The sequence below is a fragment of the Rhinoderma darwinii genome, chromosome 2, assembly GCF_050947455.1.
Source record: "Rhinoderma darwinii isolate aRhiDar2 chromosome 2, aRhiDar2.hap1, whole genome shotgun sequence".
Lineage (NCBI taxonomy): Eukaryota > Metazoa > Chordata > Amphibia > Anura > Rhinodermatidae > Rhinoderma > Rhinoderma darwinii.
In genome coordinates this window covers 327,958,576-327,973,735 of record NC_134688.1, presented here as the reverse complement: position 1 = coordinate 327,973,735, position 15,160 = coordinate 327,958,576, and the positions used below count along the sequence as shown (strand labels likewise).

Below are 15,160 nucleotides of genomic sequence, written 5' to 3'. Positions count from 1 at the left end.
ATCGATTAAAATGGACTATGGATTAAAGCATTTAATGTCAATGGCCATTCTAAGCTGAATGTGCCTGCTCTTGTCAGATCGCAGAAGTTACACAGTTTAAGGCCTTGCTAGTACCAGTGTGGGAGACTGTCTGGGAATCCGTGGTGCGGTTGACTTTTTATTATGTCGTTTAGATTTTGTTTCACAATCGATTAAAAAGGACTATGGATTAAAGCATTTAATGTCAAATGCCATTATAAGCTGAATGTGCCTGCTCTCGTCAGATCGCAGAAGTTACACAGCTTAAGGCCTCGCTAGTACCAGTGTGGGAGACTGTCTGGGAATCCGTGGTGCGGTTGACTTTTTATTATGTCGTTTAGATTTTGTTTCACAATAGATTAAATAGGACTATGGATTAAGGCTTTTAATGTAAATGGCCATTCTAAGCTGAATGTGCCTGCTCTCGTCAAATCGCAGAAGTTACACAGCTTAAGGCCTCGCTAGTACCAGTGTGGGAGACTGTCTGGGAATCCGTGATGCGGTTTACTTTTTATTATGTCGTTTAGATTTTGTTTCACAATCGATTAAAAAGGACTATGGATTAAAGCATTTAATGTCAATGGCCATTCTAAGCTGAATGTGCCTGCTCTCGTCAAATCGCAGAAGTTACACAGCTTAAGTCCTCGCTAGTACCAGTGTGGGAGACTGTCTGGGAATCCGTGGTGCGGTTGCCTTTTTATTATGTCGTTTAGATTTTGTTTCACAATAGATTAAATAGGACTATGGATTAAACCAGTTATTGTCAATGGCCATTCTAAGCTGAATGTGCCTGCTCTCGGCAGATCGCAGAAGTTACACAGCTTAAGGCCTCGCTAGTACCATTGTGGGAGACTGTCTGGGAATCCATGGTGCGGTTGACTTTTTATTATGTCGTTTAGAATTTGTTTCACAATCGATTAAAAAGGACTATGGATTAAAGCATTTAATGTCAAAGGCCATTCTAAGATGAACGTGCCTGCTCTCGTCAGATCGCAGCAGTTACACAGCTTAAGGCCTCGCTAGTACCAGTGTGGGAGACTGTCTGGGAATCCGTGGTGCAGTTGACTTTTTATTATGTCGTTTAGATTTTGTTTCACAATAGATTAAAAATAAAAATAGACTAAAGCTTTAAAAGTTAATAGCCATTCTAAGCTTAAATGTGCCTTTTCTCGTCAAATCGCAGATATATAACACTTTAAGGCCTCGCTAGTACGAGTGTGAGAGACTGTCTGGGAATCCGAGGTGCGGTTGACTTTTTATTGTCGTTTAGATTTGTTTCACAATCGATTAAAATGGACTATGGATTAAAGCATTTAATGTCAATGGCCATTCTAAGCTGAATGAGCCTGCTCTCGTCAGATCGCAGAAGTTACACAGCTTAAGGCCTCGCTAGTACCATTGTGGGAGACTGTCTGGGAATCAGTGGTGCAGTTGACTTTTTATTATGTCGTTTAGATTTTGTTTCACAATCGATTAAAAAGGACTATGGATTAAAGCATTTAATGTCAATGGCCGTTCTAAGCTGATTGTGCCTGCTCTCGTCAGATCGCAGAAGTTACACAGCTTAAGGCCTCGCTAGTACCAGTGTGGGAGACTGTCTGGGAATCCGTGGTGCGGTTGACTTTTTATTATGTCGTTTAGATTTTGTTTCACAATAGATTAAATAGGACTATGGATTAAAGCATTTAACGTCAATGGCCATTCTAGGCTGAATGTGCCTGCTCTCGTCAGATCGCAGAAGTTACACAGCTTAAGGCCTTGCTATTACCTATGTGGGAGACTGTCTGGGAATCCGTGGTGCGGTTGACTTTTTATTATGTCGTTTAGATTTTGTTTCACAATAGATTAAATAGGACTATGGATTAAAGCATTTAACGTCAATGGCCATTCTAAGCTGAATGTGCCTGCTCTCGTCAGATCGCAGAAGTTACACAGCTTAAGGCCTTGCTAGTACCAGTGTGGGAGACTGTCTGGGAATCCGTGGTGCGGTTGAATTTTTATTATGTCGTTTAGATTTTGTTTCACATCGATTAAAAAGGACTATGGATTAAAGCATTTAATGTCAATGGCCATTCTAAGCTGAATGTGCCTGCTCTTGTCAGATCGCAGAAGTTACACAGCTTAAGGCCTCGCTAGTACCAGTGTGGGAGACTATCTTTTTATTATGTTGTTTAGATTTTGTTTCTCAATAGATTAAATAGGACTATGGATTAAAGCATTTAACGTCAATGGCCATTCTAAGCTCAATGTGCCTGCTCTCGTCAGAACGCAGAAGTTACACAGCTTAAGGCCTCGCTAGTACCAGTGTGGGAGACTGTCTGGGAATCCGTGGTGTGGTTGACTTTTTATTATGTTGTTTAGATTTTGTTTCACAATAGATTAAATAGGACTATGGATTAAGGCTTTTAATGTCAATGGCCATTCTAAGCTGAATGTGCCTGCTCTCGTCAGATCGCAGAAGTTACACAGCTTAAGGCCTTGCTAGTACCAGTGTGGGAGACTGTTTGGGAATCCGTGGTGCGGTTGACTTTTTATTATGTCGTTTAGATTTTGTTTCACAATAGATTAAATAGGACTATGGATTAAAGCATTTAACTTCAATGGCCATTCTAAGCTGAATGTGCCTGCTCTCGTCAGATCGCAGAAGTTACACAGCTTAAGGCTTCGCTAGTACCAGTGTGGGAGACTGTCTGGGAATCCGTGGTGCGGTTGACTTTTTATTATGTCGTTTAGATTTTGTTTCACAATAGATTAAATAGGACTATGGATTACAGCATTTAATGTCAATGGCCATTCTAAGCTCAATGTGCCTGCTCTCGTCAGATCGCAGAAGTTACACAGCTTAAGGCCTCGCTAGTACCAGTGTGGGAGACTGTCTGGGAATCCGTGGTGCGGTTGATTTTTTATTATGTCGTTTAGATTTTGTTTCACAATCGATTAAAAAGGACTATGGATTAAAGCATTTAATGTCAATGGCCATTCTAAGCTGAATGTCCCTGCTCTTGTCAGATCGCAGAAGTTACACAACTTAAGGCCTCGCTAGTACCAGTGTGGGAGACTGTCTGGGAATCCGTGGTGCGGTTGACTTTTTATTATGTCGTTTAGATTTTGTTTCACAATCGATTAAAAAGGACTATGGATTAAAGCATTTAATGTCAATGGCCATTCTAAGCTCAATGTCCCTGCTCTCGTCAGATCGCATAAGTTACACAGCTTAAGGCCTCACTAGTACCAGTGTGGGAGACTGTCTGGGAATCCGTGGTGCGGTTGACTATTTATTATGTCGTTTAGATTTTGTTTCACAATCGATTAAAAAGGACTATGGATTAAAGCATTTAATGTCAATGGCCATTCTAAGCTGAATGTGCCTGCCCTCGTTAGATCGCAGAAGTTACACAGCTTAAGGCCTCGCTAGTACCAGTGTGGGAGACTGTCTGGGAATCCGTGGTGCGGTTGACTTTTTATTATGTCGTTTAGATTTTGTTTCACAATAGATTAAATAGGACTATGGATTAAAGCATTTAATGTCAATGGCCATTCTAAGCTGAATGTGCCTGCTCTCGTCAGAACGCAGAAGTTACACAGCTTAAGGCCTCGCTAGTACCAGTGTGGGAGACTGCCTGGGAATCCGTGGTGCGGTTGACTTTTTATTATGTCGTTTAGATTTTGTTTCACAATCGATTAAAAAGGACTATGGATTACAGCATTTAATGTCAATGGCCATTCTAAGCTGAATGTCCCTGCTCTCGTCAGATCGCAGAAGTTACACAGCTTAAGGCCTCGCTAGTACCAGTGTGGGAGACTGTCTGGGAATCCGTGGTGCGGTTGACTTTTTATTATGTTGTTTAGATTTTGTTTCACAATAGATTAAATAGGACTATGGATTAAGGCTTTTAATGTCAATGGCCATACTAAGCTGAATGTGCCTGCTCTCGTCAGAGCGCAGAAGTTACACAGCTTAAGGCCTCGCTAGTACCAGTGTGGGAGACTGTCTGGGAATCCGTGGAGCGGTTGAATTTTTATTATGTCGTTTAGATTTTGTTTCACAATCGATTAAAAAGGACTATGGATTTAATGTCAATGGCCATTCTAAGCTGAATGTCCCTGCTCTCGTCAGATCGCAGAAGTTACACAGCTTAAGGCCCCGCTAGTACCAGTGTGGGAGACTGTCTGGGAATCCGTGGTGCGGTTGCCTTTTTATTATGTCGTTTAGATTTTGTTTCACAATAGATTAAATAGGACTATGGATTAAAGCATTTAACGTCAATGGCCATTCTAAGCTGAATGTGCCTGCTCTCGTCAGAACGCAGAAGTTACACAGCTTAGGGCCTCGCTAGTACCAGTGTGGGAGACTGTCTGGGGATCCGTGGTGTGGTTGAATTTTTATTATGTCGTTTAGATTTTGTTTCACAATCGATTAAAAAGGACTATGGATTAAAGCATTTAATGTCAATGGCCATTCTAAGCTGAATGTCCCTGCTCTCGTCAGATCGCAGAAGTTACACAGCTTAAGGCCTCACTAGTACCAGTGTGAGAGACTGTCTGGGAATCCGTGGTGCGGTTGACTTTTTATTATGTTGTTTAGATTTTGTTTCACAATTGATTAAAAAGGACTATAGATTAAAGCATTTAATGTCAATGGCCATTCTAAGCTGAATGTGCCTGCTCTCGTTAGATTGCAGAAGTTACACAGCTTAACGCCTCGCTAGTACCAGTGTGGGAGACTGTCTGGGAATCCGTGGTGCGGTTGACTTTTTATTATGTCGTTTAGATTTTGTTTCACAATAGATTAAATAGGACTATGGATTAAAGCATTTAACGTCAATGGCTATTCTAAGCTGAATGTGCCTGCTCTCGTCAGATCGCAGAAGTTACACAGCTTAAGGCCTCGCTAGTACCAGTGTGGGAGACTGTCTGGGAATCCGTGGTGTGGTTGAATTTTTATTATGTCGTTTAGATTTTGTTTCACAATCGATTAAAAAGGACTTTGGATTTAATGTCAATGGCCATTCTAAGCTGAATGTCCCTGCTCTCGTCAGATCGCAGAAGTTACACAGCTTAAGGCCCCGCTAGTACCAGTGTGGGAGACTGTCTGGGAATCCGTGGTGCGGTTGCCTTTTTATTATGTCGTTTAGATTTTGTTTCACAATAGATTAAATAGGACTATGGATTAAAGCATTTAACGTCAATGGCTATTCTAAGCTGAATGTGCCTGCTCTCGTCAGAACGCAGAAGTTACACAGCTTAAGGCCTCGCTAGTACCAGTGTGGGAGACTGTCTGGGAATCCGTGGTGTGGTTGAATTTTTATTATGTCGTTTAGATTTTGTTTCACAATCGATTAAAAAGGACTATGGATTAAAGCATTTAATGTCAATGGCCATTCTAAGCTGAATGTCCCTGCTCTCGTCAGATCGCGGAAGTTACACAGCTTAAGGCCTCGCTAGTACCAGTGTGTGAGACTGTCTGGGAATCCGTGGTGCGGTTGACTTTTTATTATGTTGTTTAGATTTTGTTTCACAATAGATTAAATAGGACTATGGATTAAAGCTTTTAATGTCAATGGCCATTCTAAGCTGAATGTGCCTGCTCTCGTCAGATCGCCGAAGTTACACAGCTTAAGGCCTCGCTAGTACCAGTGTGGGAGACTGTCTGGGAATACGTGGTGTGGTTGACTTTTTAATATGTCGTTTAGATTTTGTTTCACAATCGATTAAAAAGGACTATGGATTAAAGCATTTAATGTCAATGGCCATTCTGAGCTGAATGTGCCTGCTCTCGTTAGATCGCAGAAGTTACACAGCTTAAGGCCTCGCTAGTACCAGTGTGTCAGACTGTCTGGGAATCCGTGGTGCGGTTGACTTTTTATTATGTTGTTTAGATTTTGTTTCACAATAGATTAAATAGGACTATGGATTAAGACTTTTAATGTCAATGGCCATTCTAAGCTGAATGTGCCTGCTCTCGTCAGATCGCAGAAGTTACACGGCTTAAGGCCTCGCTAGTACCAGTGTGGGAGACTGTCTGGGAATCCGTTGTGCGGTTGCCTTTTTATTATGTCGTTTAGATTTTGTTTCACAATCGATTAAAAAGGACTATGGATTAAAGCATTTAATGTCAATGGCCATTCTAAGCTGAATGTGCCTGCCCTCGTCAGATCGCAGAAGTTACACAGCTTAAGGCCTCGCTAGTACCAGTGTGGGAGACTGTCTGGGAATCCGTGGTGCGGTTGACTTTTTATTATGTTGTTTAGATTTTGTTTCACAATAGATTAAATAGGACTATGGATTAAAGCATTTAACGTCAATGGCCATTCTAAGCTGAATGTGCCTGCTCTCGTCAGAACGCAGAAGTTACACAGCTTAAGGCCTCGCTAGTACCAGTGTGGGAGACTGTCTGGGAATCCGTGGTGCTGTTGACTTTTTATTATGTCGTTTAGATTTTGTTTCACAATAGATTAAATAGGACTATGGATTAAGGCTTTTAATGTCAATGGCCATTCTAAGCTGAATGTGCCTGCTCTCGTCAGATCGCAGAAGTTACACAGCTTAAGGCCTCGCTAGTACCAGTGTGGGAGACTGTCTGGGAATCCGTGGTGCGGTTGACTTTTTATTATGTCGTTTAGATTTTGTTTCACAATAGATTAAATAGGACTATGGATTAAAGCATTTAACGTCAATGGCTATTCTAAGCTGAATGTGCCTGCTCTCGTCAGATCGCAGAAGTTACACAGCTTAAGGCCTTGCTAGTACCAGTGTGGGAGACTGTCTGGGAATCCGTGGTGCGGTTGAATTTTTATTATGTCGTTTAGATTTTGTTTCACAATCGATTAAAAAGGACTATGGATTTAATGTCAATGGCCATTCTAAGCTGAATGTCCCTGCTCTCGTCAGATCGCAGAAGTTACACAGCTTAAGGCCCCGCTAGTACCAGTGTGGGAGACTGTCTGGGAATCCGTGGTGCGGTTGCCTTTTTATTATGTCGTTTAGATTTTGTTTCACAATAGATTAAATAGGACTATGGATTAAAGCATTTAACGTCAATGGCCATTCTAAGCTGAATGTGCCTGCTCTCGTCAGAACGCAGAAGTTACACAGCTTAAGGCCTCGCTAGTACCAGTGTGGGAGACTGTCTGGGAATCCGTGGTGTGGTTGAATTTTTATTATGTCGTTTAGATTATGTTTCACAATCGATTAAAAAGGACTATGGATTAAAGCATTTAATGTCAATAGCCATTCTAAGCTGAATGTCCCTGCTCTCGTAAGATCGCAGAAGTTACACAGCTTAAGGCCTCGCTAGTACCAGTGTGTGAGACTGTCTGGGAATCCGTGGTGCGGTTGACTTTTTATTATGTTGTTTAGATTTTGTTTCACAATTGATTAAAAAGGACTATAGATTAAAGCATTTAATGTCAATGGCCATTCTAAGCTGAATGTGCCTGCTCTCGTTAGATTGCAGAAGTTACACAGCTTAACACCTCGCTAGTACCAGTGTGGGAGACTGTCTGGGAATCCGTGGTGCGGTTGACTTTTTATTATGTCGTTTAGATTTTGTTTCACAATAGATTAAATAGGACTATGGATTAAAGCATTTATCGTCAATGGCTATTCTAAGCTGAATGTTCCTGCTCTCGTCAGATCGCAGAAGTTACACAGCTTAAGGCCTCGCTAGTACCAGTGTGGGAGACTGTCTGGGAATCCGTGGTGTGGTTGAATTTTTATTATGTCGTTTAGATTTTGTTTCACAATCGATTAAAAAGGACTATGGATTAAAGCATTTAATGTCAATGGCCATTCTAAGCTGAATGTGCCTGCTCTCGTTAGATCGCAGAAGTTACACAGCTTAACGCCTCGTTAGTACCAGTGTGGGAGACTGTCTGGGAATCCGTGGTGCGGTTGACTTTTTATTATGTCGTTTACATTTTGTTTCACAATAGATTAAATAGGACTATGGATTAAAGCATTTAACGTCAATGGCCATTCTAAGCTGAATGTGCCTGCTCTCGTCAGATCGCAGAAGTTGCACAGCTTAAGGCCTCGCTAGTACCAGTGTGGGAGACTGTCTGGGAATCCGTGGTGCGGTTGAATTTTTATTATGTAGTTTAGATTTTGTTTCACAATCGATTAAAAAGGACTATGGATTAAGGCTTTTAACGTCAATGGCCATTCTAAGCTGAATGTGACTGCTCTCGTCAGATCGCAGAAGTTACACAGCTTAAGGCTTCGCTAGTACCAGTGTGGGAGACTGTCTGGGAATCCGTGGTGCGGTTGACTTTTTATTATGTCGTTTAGATTTTGTTTCACAATAGATTAAATAGGACTATGGATTAGAGCATTTAACGTCAATGGCCATTCTAAGCTGAATGTGCCTGCTCTCGTCAGATCGCAGAAGTTACACAGCTTAAGCCCTCGCTAGTATCAGTGTTTGGAGACTGTCTGGGAATCCGTGGTGCGGTTGACTTTTTATTATGTCGTTTAGATTTTGTTTCACAATCGATTAAAAAGGACTATGGATTAAAGCATTTAATGTCAATGGCCATTCTAAGCTGAATGTCCCTGCTCTCGTCAGATCGCAGAAGTTACACAGCTTAAGGCCTCGCTAGTACCAGTGTGGGAGACTGTCTGGGAATCCGTGGTGCGGTTGACTTTTTATTATGTCGTTTAGATTTTGTTTCACAATCGATTAAAAAGGACTATGGATTAAAGCATTTAATGTCAATGGCCATTCTAAGCTGAATGTGCCTGCTCTCGTCAGATCGCAGAAGTTACACAGCTTAAGGCCTCGCTAGTACCAGTGTGGGAGACTGTCTGGGAATCCGTGGTGCGGTTGACTTTTTATTATGTCGTTTAGATTTTGTTTCACAATAGATTAAATAGGACTATGGATTAAAGCATTTAACGTCAATGGCTATTCTAAGCTGAATGTGCCTGCTCTCGTCAGATCGCAGAAGTTACACAGCTTAAGGCCTTGCTAGTACCAGTGTGGGAGACTGTCTGGGAATCCGTGGTGCGGTTGAATTTTTATTATGTCGTTTAGATTTTGTTTCACAATCGATTAAAAAGGACTATGGATTTAATGTCAATGGCCATTCTAAGCTGAATGTCCCTGCTCTCGTCAGATCGCAGAAGTTACACAGCTTAAGGCCCCGCTAGTACCAGTGTGGGAGACTGTCTGGGAATCCGTGGTGCGGTTGCCTTTTTATTATGTCGTTTAGATTTTGTTTCACAATAGATTAAATAGGACTATGGATTAAAGCATTTAACGTCAATGGCCATTCTAAGCTGAATGTGCCTGCTCTCGTCAGAACGCAGAAGTTACACAGCTTAAGGCCTCGCTAGTACCAGTGTGGGAGACTGTCTGGGAATCCGTGGTGTGGTTGAATTTTTATTATGTCGTTTAGATTATGTTTCACAATCGATTAAAAAGGACTATGGATTAAAGCATTTAATGTCAATAGCCATTCTAAGCTGAATGTCCCTGCTCTCGTAAGATCGCAGAAGTTACACAGCTTAAGGCCTCGCTAGTACCAGTGTGTGAGACTGTCTGGGAATCCGTGGTGCGGTTGACTTTTTATTATGTTGTTTAGATTTTGTTTCACAATTGATTAAAAAGGACTATAGATTAAAGCATTTAATGTCAATGGCCATTCTAAGCTGAATGTGCCTGCTCTCGTTAGATTGCAGAAGTTACACAGCTTAACGCCTCGCTAGTACCAGTGTGGGAGACTGTCTGGGAATCCGTGGTGCGGTTGACTTTTTATTATGTCGTTTAGATTTTGTTTCACAATAGATTAAATAGGACTATGGATTAAAGCATTTATCGTCAATGGCTATTCTAAGCTGAATGTTCCTGCTCTCGTCAGATCGCAGAAGTTACACAGCTTAAGGCCTCGCTAGTACCAGTGTGGGAGACTGTCTGGGAATCCGTGGTGTGGTTGAATTTTTATTATGTCGTTTAGATTTTGTTTCACAATCGATTAAAAAGGACTATGGATTAAAGCATTTAATGTCAATGGCCATTCTAAGCTGAATGTGCCTGCTCTCGTTAGATCGCAGAAGTTACACAGCTTAACGCCTCGTTAGTACCAGTGTGGGAGACTGTCTGGGAATCCGTGGTGCGGTTGACTTTTTATTATGTCGTTTACATTTTGTTTCACAATAGATTAAATAGGACTATGGATTAAAGCATTTAACGTCAATGGCCATTCTAAGCTGAATGTGCCTGCTCTCGTCAGATCGCAGAAGTTGCACAGCTTAAGGCCTCGCTAGTACCAGTGTGGGAGACTGTCTGGGAATCCGTGGTGCGGTTGAATTTTTATTATGTAGTTTAGATTTTGTTTCACAATCGATTAAAAAGGACTATGGATTAAGGCTTTTAACGTCAATGGCCATTCTAAGCTGAATGTGACTGCTCTCGTCAGATCGCAGAAGTTACACAGCTTAAGGCTTCGCTAGTACCAGTGTGGGAGACTGTCTGGGAATCCGTGGTGCGGTTGACTTTTTATTATGTCGTTTAGATTTTGTTTCACAATAGATTAAATAGGACTATGGATTAGAGCATTTAACGTCAATGGCCATTCTAAGCTGAATGTGCCTGCTCTCGTCAGATCGCAGAAGTTACACAGCTTAAGCCCTCGCTAGTATCAGTGTTTGGAGACTGTCTGGGAATCCGTGGTGCGGTTGACTTTTTATTATGTCGTTTAGATTTTGTTTCACAATCGATTAAAAAGGACTATGGATTAAAGCATTTAATGTCAATGGCCATTCTAAGCTGAATGTCCCTGCTCTCGTCAGATCGCAGAAGTTACACAGCTTAAGGCCTCGCTAGTACCAGTGTGGGAGACTGTCTGGGAATCCGTGGTGCGGTTGACTTTTTATTATGTCGTTTAGATTTTGTTTCACAATCGATTAAAAAGGACTATGGATTAAAGCATTTAATGTCAATGGCCATTCTAAGCTGAATGTGCCTGCTCTCGTCAGATCGCAGAAGTTACACAGCTTAAGGCCTCGCTAGTACCAGTGTGGGAGACTGTCTGGGAATCCGTGGTGCGGTTGACTTTTTATTATGTCGTTTAGATTTTGTTTCACAATAGATTAAATAGGACTATGGATTAAAGCATTTAACGTCAATGGCTATTCTAAGCTGAATGTGCCTGCTCTCGTCAGATCGCAGAAGTTACACAGCTTAAGGCCTTGCTAGTACCAGTGTGGGAGACTGTCTGGGAATCCGTGGTGCGGTTGAATTTTTATTATGTCGTTTAGATTTTGTTTCACAATCGATTAAAAAGGACTATGGATTTAATGTCAATGGCCATTCTAAGCTGAATGTCCCTGCTCTCGTCAGATCGCAGAAGTTACACAGCTTAAGGCCCCGCTAGTACCAGTGTGGGAGACTGTCTGGGAATCCGTGGTGCGGTTGCCTTTTTATTATGTCGTTTAGATTTTGTTTCACAATAGATTAAATAGGACTATGGATTAAAGCATTTAACGTCAATGGCCATTCTAAGCTGAATGTGCCTGCTCTCGTCAGAACGCAGAAGTTACACAGCTTAAGGCCTCGCTAGTACCAGTGTGGGAGACTGTCTGGGAATCCGTGGTGTGGTTGAATTTTTATTATGTCGTTTAGATTATGTTTCACAATCGATTAAAAAGGACTATGGATTAAAGCATTTAATGTCAATAGCCATTCTAAGCTGAATGTCCCTGCTCTCGTAAGATCGCAGAAGTTACACAGCTTAAGGCCTCGCTAGTACCAGTGTGTGAGACTGTCTGGGAATCCGTGGTGCTGTTGACTTTTTATTATGTTGTTTAGATTTTGTTTCACAATTGATTAAAAAGGACTATAGATTAAAGCATTTAATGTCAATGGCCATTCTAAGCTGAATGTGCCTGCTCTCGTTAGATTGCAGAAGTTACACAGCTTAACGCCTCGCTAGTACCAGTGTGGGAGACTGTCTGGGAATCCGTGGTGCGGTTGACTTCTTATTATGTCGTTTAGATTTTGTTTCACAATAGATTAAATAGGACTATGGATTAAAGCATTTATCGTCAATGGCTATTCTAAGCTGAATGTTCCTGCTCTCGTCAGATCGCAGAAGTTACAAAGCTTAAGGCCTCGCTAGTACCAGTGTGGGAGACTGTCTGGGAATCCGTGGTGTGGTTGAATTTTTATTATGTCGTTTAGATTTTGTTTCACAATCGATTAAAAAGGACTATGGATTAAAGCATTTAATGTCAATGGCCATTCTAAGCTGAATGTGCCTGCTCTCGTTAGATCGCAGAAGTTACACAGCTTAACGCCTCGTTAGTACCAGTGTGGGAGACTGTCTGGGAATCCGTGGTGCGGTTGACTTTTTATTATGTCGTTTACATTTTGTTTCACAATAGATTAAATAGGACTATGGATTAAAGCATTTAACGTCAATGGCCATTCTAAGCTGAATGTGCCTGCTCTCGTCAGATCGCAGAAGTTGCACAGCTTAAGGCCTCGCTAGTACCAGTGTGGGAGACTGTCTGGGAATCCGTGGTGCGGTTGAATTTTTATTATGTAGTTTAGATTTTGTTTCACAATCGATTAAAAAGGACTATGGATTAAGGCTTTTAACGTCAATGGCCATTCTAAGCTGAATGTGACTGCTCTCGTCAGATCGCAGAAGTTACACAGCTTAAGGCTTCGCTAGTACCAGTGTGGGAGACTGTCTGGGAATCCGTGGTGCGGTTGACTTTTTATTATGTCGTTTAGATTTTGTTTCACAATAGATTAAATAGGACTATGGATTAGAGCATTTAACGTCAATGGCCATTCTAAGCTGAATGTGCCTGCTCTCGTCAGATCGCAGAAGTTACACAGCTTAAGCCCTCGCTAGTATCAGTGTTTGGAGACTGTCTGGGAATCCGTGGTGCGGTTGACTTTTTATTATGTCGTTTAGATTTTGTTTCACAATCGATTAAAAAGGACTATGGATTAAAGCATTTAATGTTAATGGCCATTCTAAGCTGAATGTCCCTGCTCTCGTCAGATCGCAGAAGTTACACAGCTTAAGGCCTCGCTAGTACCAGTGTGGGAGACTGTCTGGGAATCCGTGGTGCGGTTGACTTTTTATTATGTCGTTTAGATTTTGTTTCACAATCGATTAAAAAGGACTATGGATTAAAGCATTTAATGTCAATGGCCATTCTAAGCTGAATGTGCCTGCTCTCGTCAGATCGCAGAAGTTACACAGCTTAAGGCCTCGCTAGTACCAGTGTGGGAGACTGTCTGGGAATCCGTGGTGCGGTTGACTTTTTATTATGTCGTTTAGATTTTGTTTCACAATCGATTAAAAAGGACTATGGATTAAAGCATTTAATGTCAATGGCCATTCTAAGCTGAATGTCCCTGCTCTCGTCAGATCGCAGAAGTTACACAGCTTAAGGCCTCGCTAGTACCAGTGTGGGAGACTGTCTGGGAATCCGTGGTGCGGTTGACTTTTTATTATGTCGTTTAGATTTTGTTTCACAATCGATTAAAAAGGACTATGGATTAAAGCATTTAATGTCAATGGCCATTCTAAGCTGAATGTGCCTGCTCTCGTCAGATCGCAGAAGTTACACAGCTTAAGGCCTCGCTAGTACCAGTGTGGGAGACTGTCTGGGAATCCGTGGTGCGGTTGACTTTTTATTATGTTGTTTAGATTTTGTTTCACAATAGATTAAATAGGACTATGGATTAAGTCTTTTAAAGTCAATGGCCATTCTAAGCTGAATGTGCCTGCTCTCGTCAGATCGCAGAAGTTACACAGCTTAAGGCCTCGCTAGTAGCAGTGTGGGAGACTGTCTGGGAATCCGTGGTGCGGTTGACTTTTTATTATGTCGTTTAGATTTTGTTTCACAATCGATTAAAAAGGACTATGGATTAAAGCATTTAATGTCAATGGCCATTCTAAGCTGAATGTGCCTGCCCTCGTTAGATCGCAGAAGTTACACAGCTTAAGGCCTCGCTAGTACCAGTGTGGGAGACTGTCTGGGAATCCGTGGTGCGGTTGACTTTTTATTATGTTGTTTAGATTTTGTTTCACAATAGATTAAATAGGACTATGGATTAAGGCTTTTAATGTCAATGGCCATTCTAAGCTGAATGTGCCTGCTCTCGTCAGATCGCAGAAGTTACACAGCTTAAGGCCTCGCTAGTACCAGTGTGGGAGACTGTCTGGGAATCCGTGGTGCGGTTGAATTTTTATTATGTCGTTTAGATTTTGTTTCACAATCGATTAAAAAAGACTATGGATTAAAGCATTTAATGTCAATGGCCATTCTAAGCTGAATGTGCCTGCTCTCGTCAGATCGCAGAAGTTACACAGCTTAAGGCCTCGCTAGTACCAGTGTGGGAGACTGTCTGGGAATCCGTGGTGCGGTTGACTTTTTATTATGTCGTTTAGATTTTGTTTCACAATCGATTAAAAAGGACTATGGATTAAAGCGTTTAATGTTAATGGCCATTCTAAGCTGAATGTGCCTGCTCTCGTTAGATCGCAGAAGTTACACAGCTTAACGCCTCGCTAGAACCAGTGTGGGAGACTGTCTGGGAATCCGTGGTGCGGTTGACTTTTTATTATGTCGTTTAGATTTTGTTTCACAATCGATTAAAAAGGACTATGGATTAAAGCATTTAATGTTAATGGCCATTCTAAGCTGAATGTGCCTGCTCTCGTTAGATCGCAGAAGTTACACAGCTTAACGCCTCGCTAATACCAGTGTGGGAGACTGTCTGGGAATCCGTGGTGCGGTTGACTTTTTATTATGTCGTTTAGATTTTGTTTCACAATCGATTAAAAAAGACTATGGATTAAAGCATTTAATGTCAATGGCCATTCTAAGCTGAATGTGCCTGCTCTCGTCAGATCGCAGAAGTTACACAGCTTAAGGCCTCGCTAGTACCAGTGTGGGAGACTATCTGGGAATCCGTGGTGCGGTTGACTTTTTATTATGTCGTTTAGATTTTGTTTCACAATCGATTAAAAAGGACTATGGATTAAAGCATTTAATGTTAATGGCCATTCTAAGCTGAATGTGCCTGCTCTCGTTATATCGCAGAAGTTACACAGCTTAACGCCTCGCTAGAACCAGTGTGGGAGACTGTCTGGGAATCCGTGGTGCGGTTGACTTT

At 41.6% G+C, this 15,160-nt stretch overlaps 72 pseudogenes; all 72 read left to right on the top strand.

The window, feature by feature from the left end:
- The first annotated feature begins 36 nt into the window (after window positions 1–36).
- Window positions 37–155, top strand: LOC142746362 (5S ribosomal RNA; annotated as a pseudogene).
- A 67-nt stretch (window positions 156–222) lies between these two features.
- On the top strand, window positions 223–341 carry LOC142746560 (5S ribosomal RNA; annotated as a pseudogene).
- Window positions 342–408: 67 nt separating this feature from the next.
- Window positions 409–527, top strand: LOC142747015 (5S ribosomal RNA; annotated as a pseudogene).
- A 67-nt stretch (window positions 528–594) lies between these two features.
- On the top strand, window positions 595–713 carry LOC142747272 (5S ribosomal RNA; annotated as a pseudogene).
- Window positions 714–780: 67 nt separating this feature from the next.
- On the top strand, window positions 781–899 carry LOC142746845 (5S ribosomal RNA; annotated as a pseudogene).
- Window positions 900–966: 67 nt separating this feature from the next.
- On the top strand, window positions 967–1,085 carry LOC142746892 (5S ribosomal RNA; annotated as a pseudogene).
- A 251-nt stretch (window positions 1,086–1,336) lies between these two features.
- Window positions 1,337–1,455, top strand: LOC142745717 (5S ribosomal RNA; annotated as a pseudogene).
- Window positions 1,456–1,522: 67 nt separating this feature from the next.
- On the top strand, window positions 1,523–1,641 carry LOC142745179 (5S ribosomal RNA; annotated as a pseudogene).
- A 67-nt stretch (window positions 1,642–1,708) lies between these two features.
- Window positions 1,709–1,827, top strand: LOC142746929 (5S ribosomal RNA; annotated as a pseudogene).
- A 67-nt stretch (window positions 1,828–1,894) lies between these two features.
- On the top strand, window positions 1,895–2,013 carry LOC142745612 (5S ribosomal RNA; annotated as a pseudogene).
- Window positions 2,014–2,242: 229 nt separating this feature from the next.
- LOC142745366 (5S ribosomal RNA) lies at window positions 2,243–2,361 on the top strand (annotated as a pseudogene).
- Window positions 2,362–2,428: 67 nt separating this feature from the next.
- LOC142744471 (5S ribosomal RNA) lies at window positions 2,429–2,547 on the top strand (annotated as a pseudogene).
- A 67-nt stretch (window positions 2,548–2,614) lies between these two features.
- Window positions 2,615–2,733, top strand: LOC142745356 (5S ribosomal RNA; annotated as a pseudogene).
- Window positions 2,734–2,800: 67 nt separating this feature from the next.
- LOC142745765 (5S ribosomal RNA) lies at window positions 2,801–2,919 on the top strand (annotated as a pseudogene).
- Window positions 2,920–2,986: 67 nt separating this feature from the next.
- On the top strand, window positions 2,987–3,105 carry LOC142746637 (5S ribosomal RNA; annotated as a pseudogene).
- Window positions 3,106–3,172: 67 nt separating this feature from the next.
- Window positions 3,173–3,291, top strand: LOC142747148 (5S ribosomal RNA; annotated as a pseudogene).
- Window positions 3,292–3,358: 67 nt separating this feature from the next.
- Window positions 3,359–3,477, top strand: LOC142745397 (5S ribosomal RNA; annotated as a pseudogene).
- Window positions 3,478–3,544: 67 nt separating this feature from the next.
- On the top strand, window positions 3,545–3,663 carry LOC142746887 (5S ribosomal RNA; annotated as a pseudogene).
- A 67-nt stretch (window positions 3,664–3,730) lies between these two features.
- On the top strand, window positions 3,731–3,849 carry LOC142744031 (5S ribosomal RNA; annotated as a pseudogene).
- Window positions 3,850–3,916: 67 nt separating this feature from the next.
- Window positions 3,917–4,035, top strand: LOC142745655 (5S ribosomal RNA; annotated as a pseudogene).
- A 59-nt stretch (window positions 4,036–4,094) lies between these two features.
- LOC142745211 (5S ribosomal RNA) lies at window positions 4,095–4,213 on the top strand (annotated as a pseudogene).
- A 67-nt stretch (window positions 4,214–4,280) lies between these two features.
- Window positions 4,281–4,399, top strand: LOC142747008 (5S ribosomal RNA; annotated as a pseudogene).
- Window positions 4,400–4,466: 67 nt separating this feature from the next.
- On the top strand, window positions 4,467–4,585 carry LOC142746117 (5S ribosomal RNA; annotated as a pseudogene).
- A 67-nt stretch (window positions 4,586–4,652) lies between these two features.
- LOC142747137 (5S ribosomal RNA) lies at window positions 4,653–4,771 on the top strand (annotated as a pseudogene).
- Window positions 4,772–4,838: 67 nt separating this feature from the next.
- Window positions 4,839–4,957, top strand: LOC142746248 (5S ribosomal RNA; annotated as a pseudogene).
- Window positions 4,958–5,016: 59 nt separating this feature from the next.
- LOC142745209 (5S ribosomal RNA) lies at window positions 5,017–5,135 on the top strand (annotated as a pseudogene).
- A 67-nt stretch (window positions 5,136–5,202) lies between these two features.
- On the top strand, window positions 5,203–5,321 carry LOC142745815 (5S ribosomal RNA; annotated as a pseudogene).
- A 67-nt stretch (window positions 5,322–5,388) lies between these two features.
- LOC142746682 (5S ribosomal RNA) lies at window positions 5,389–5,507 on the top strand (annotated as a pseudogene).
- Window positions 5,508–5,574: 67 nt separating this feature from the next.
- Window positions 5,575–5,693, top strand: LOC142745561 (5S ribosomal RNA; annotated as a pseudogene).
- Window positions 5,694–5,760: 67 nt separating this feature from the next.
- LOC142747168 (5S ribosomal RNA) lies at window positions 5,761–5,879 on the top strand (annotated as a pseudogene).
- Window positions 5,880–5,946: 67 nt separating this feature from the next.
- LOC142746590 (5S ribosomal RNA) lies at window positions 5,947–6,065 on the top strand (annotated as a pseudogene).
- A 67-nt stretch (window positions 6,066–6,132) lies between these two features.
- Window positions 6,133–6,251, top strand: LOC142745023 (5S ribosomal RNA; annotated as a pseudogene).
- A 67-nt stretch (window positions 6,252–6,318) lies between these two features.
- Window positions 6,319–6,437, top strand: LOC142743743 (5S ribosomal RNA; annotated as a pseudogene).
- A 67-nt stretch (window positions 6,438–6,504) lies between these two features.
- Window positions 6,505–6,623, top strand: LOC142747254 (5S ribosomal RNA; annotated as a pseudogene).
- Window positions 6,624–6,690: 67 nt separating this feature from the next.
- LOC142746146 (5S ribosomal RNA) lies at window positions 6,691–6,809 on the top strand (annotated as a pseudogene).
- A 59-nt stretch (window positions 6,810–6,868) lies between these two features.
- On the top strand, window positions 6,869–6,987 carry LOC142745208 (5S ribosomal RNA; annotated as a pseudogene).
- Window positions 6,988–7,054: 67 nt separating this feature from the next.
- LOC142745222 (5S ribosomal RNA) lies at window positions 7,055–7,173 on the top strand (annotated as a pseudogene).
- Window positions 7,174–7,240: 67 nt separating this feature from the next.
- On the top strand, window positions 7,241–7,359 carry LOC142746835 (5S ribosomal RNA; annotated as a pseudogene).
- Window positions 7,360–7,612: 253 nt separating this feature from the next.
- On the top strand, window positions 7,613–7,731 carry LOC142746294 (5S ribosomal RNA; annotated as a pseudogene).
- Window positions 7,732–7,798: 67 nt separating this feature from the next.
- Window positions 7,799–7,917, top strand: LOC142745872 (5S ribosomal RNA; annotated as a pseudogene).
- A 67-nt stretch (window positions 7,918–7,984) lies between these two features.
- On the top strand, window positions 7,985–8,103 carry LOC142746556 (5S ribosomal RNA; annotated as a pseudogene).
- A 67-nt stretch (window positions 8,104–8,170) lies between these two features.
- Window positions 8,171–8,289, top strand: LOC142745893 (5S ribosomal RNA; annotated as a pseudogene).
- Window positions 8,290–8,543: 254 nt separating this feature from the next.
- Window positions 8,544–8,662, top strand: LOC142744030 (5S ribosomal RNA; annotated as a pseudogene).
- A 67-nt stretch (window positions 8,663–8,729) lies between these two features.
- LOC142747242 (5S ribosomal RNA) lies at window positions 8,730–8,848 on the top strand (annotated as a pseudogene).
- Window positions 8,849–8,915: 67 nt separating this feature from the next.
- On the top strand, window positions 8,916–9,034 carry LOC142746145 (5S ribosomal RNA; annotated as a pseudogene).
- A 59-nt stretch (window positions 9,035–9,093) lies between these two features.
- LOC142745207 (5S ribosomal RNA) lies at window positions 9,094–9,212 on the top strand (annotated as a pseudogene).
- A 67-nt stretch (window positions 9,213–9,279) lies between these two features.
- Window positions 9,280–9,398, top strand: LOC142745221 (5S ribosomal RNA; annotated as a pseudogene).
- A 67-nt stretch (window positions 9,399–9,465) lies between these two features.
- On the top strand, window positions 9,466–9,584 carry LOC142746833 (5S ribosomal RNA; annotated as a pseudogene).
- Window positions 9,585–9,651: 67 nt separating this feature from the next.
- Window positions 9,652–9,770, top strand: LOC142747135 (5S ribosomal RNA; annotated as a pseudogene).
- A 67-nt stretch (window positions 9,771–9,837) lies between these two features.
- Window positions 9,838–9,956, top strand: LOC142746293 (5S ribosomal RNA; annotated as a pseudogene).
- Window positions 9,957–10,023: 67 nt separating this feature from the next.
- On the top strand, window positions 10,024–10,142 carry LOC142745871 (5S ribosomal RNA; annotated as a pseudogene).
- Window positions 10,143–10,209: 67 nt separating this feature from the next.
- Window positions 10,210–10,328, top strand: LOC142746555 (5S ribosomal RNA; annotated as a pseudogene).
- A 67-nt stretch (window positions 10,329–10,395) lies between these two features.
- On the top strand, window positions 10,396–10,514 carry LOC142745892 (5S ribosomal RNA; annotated as a pseudogene).
- A 254-nt stretch (window positions 10,515–10,768) lies between these two features.
- On the top strand, window positions 10,769–10,887 carry LOC142744029 (5S ribosomal RNA; annotated as a pseudogene).
- A 67-nt stretch (window positions 10,888–10,954) lies between these two features.
- On the top strand, window positions 10,955–11,073 carry LOC142747229 (5S ribosomal RNA; annotated as a pseudogene).
- A 67-nt stretch (window positions 11,074–11,140) lies between these two features.
- Window positions 11,141–11,259, top strand: LOC142746144 (5S ribosomal RNA; annotated as a pseudogene).
- Window positions 11,260–11,318: 59 nt separating this feature from the next.
- LOC142745206 (5S ribosomal RNA) lies at window positions 11,319–11,437 on the top strand (annotated as a pseudogene).
- Window positions 11,438–11,504: 67 nt separating this feature from the next.
- LOC142745220 (5S ribosomal RNA) lies at window positions 11,505–11,623 on the top strand (annotated as a pseudogene).
- A 67-nt stretch (window positions 11,624–11,690) lies between these two features.
- Window positions 11,691–11,809, top strand: LOC142745626 (5S ribosomal RNA; annotated as a pseudogene).
- A 67-nt stretch (window positions 11,810–11,876) lies between these two features.
- LOC142747134 (5S ribosomal RNA) lies at window positions 11,877–11,995 on the top strand (annotated as a pseudogene).
- A 253-nt stretch (window positions 11,996–12,248) lies between these two features.
- On the top strand, window positions 12,249–12,367 carry LOC142745869 (5S ribosomal RNA; annotated as a pseudogene).
- A 67-nt stretch (window positions 12,368–12,434) lies between these two features.
- On the top strand, window positions 12,435–12,553 carry LOC142746554 (5S ribosomal RNA; annotated as a pseudogene).
- A 67-nt stretch (window positions 12,554–12,620) lies between these two features.
- LOC142745891 (5S ribosomal RNA) lies at window positions 12,621–12,739 on the top strand (annotated as a pseudogene).
- Window positions 12,740–12,993: 254 nt separating this feature from the next.
- Window positions 12,994–13,112, top strand: LOC142744501 (5S ribosomal RNA; annotated as a pseudogene).
- Window positions 13,113–13,179: 67 nt separating this feature from the next.
- On the top strand, window positions 13,180–13,298 carry LOC142747216 (5S ribosomal RNA; annotated as a pseudogene).
- A 67-nt stretch (window positions 13,299–13,365) lies between these two features.
- On the top strand, window positions 13,366–13,484 carry LOC142744028 (5S ribosomal RNA; annotated as a pseudogene).
- A 67-nt stretch (window positions 13,485–13,551) lies between these two features.
- Window positions 13,552–13,670, top strand: LOC142747205 (5S ribosomal RNA; annotated as a pseudogene).
- Window positions 13,671–13,737: 67 nt separating this feature from the next.
- Window positions 13,738–13,856, top strand: LOC142744619 (5S ribosomal RNA; annotated as a pseudogene).
- A 67-nt stretch (window positions 13,857–13,923) lies between these two features.
- On the top strand, window positions 13,924–14,042 carry LOC142745395 (5S ribosomal RNA; annotated as a pseudogene).
- Window positions 14,043–14,109: 67 nt separating this feature from the next.
- LOC142744826 (5S ribosomal RNA) lies at window positions 14,110–14,228 on the top strand (annotated as a pseudogene).
- Window positions 14,229–14,295: 67 nt separating this feature from the next.
- LOC142747193 (5S ribosomal RNA) lies at window positions 14,296–14,414 on the top strand (annotated as a pseudogene).
- A 439-nt stretch (window positions 14,415–14,853) lies between these two features.
- Window positions 14,854–14,972, top strand: LOC142744650 (5S ribosomal RNA; annotated as a pseudogene).
- The last annotated feature ends 188 nt before the right edge of the window (window positions 14,973–15,160 follow it).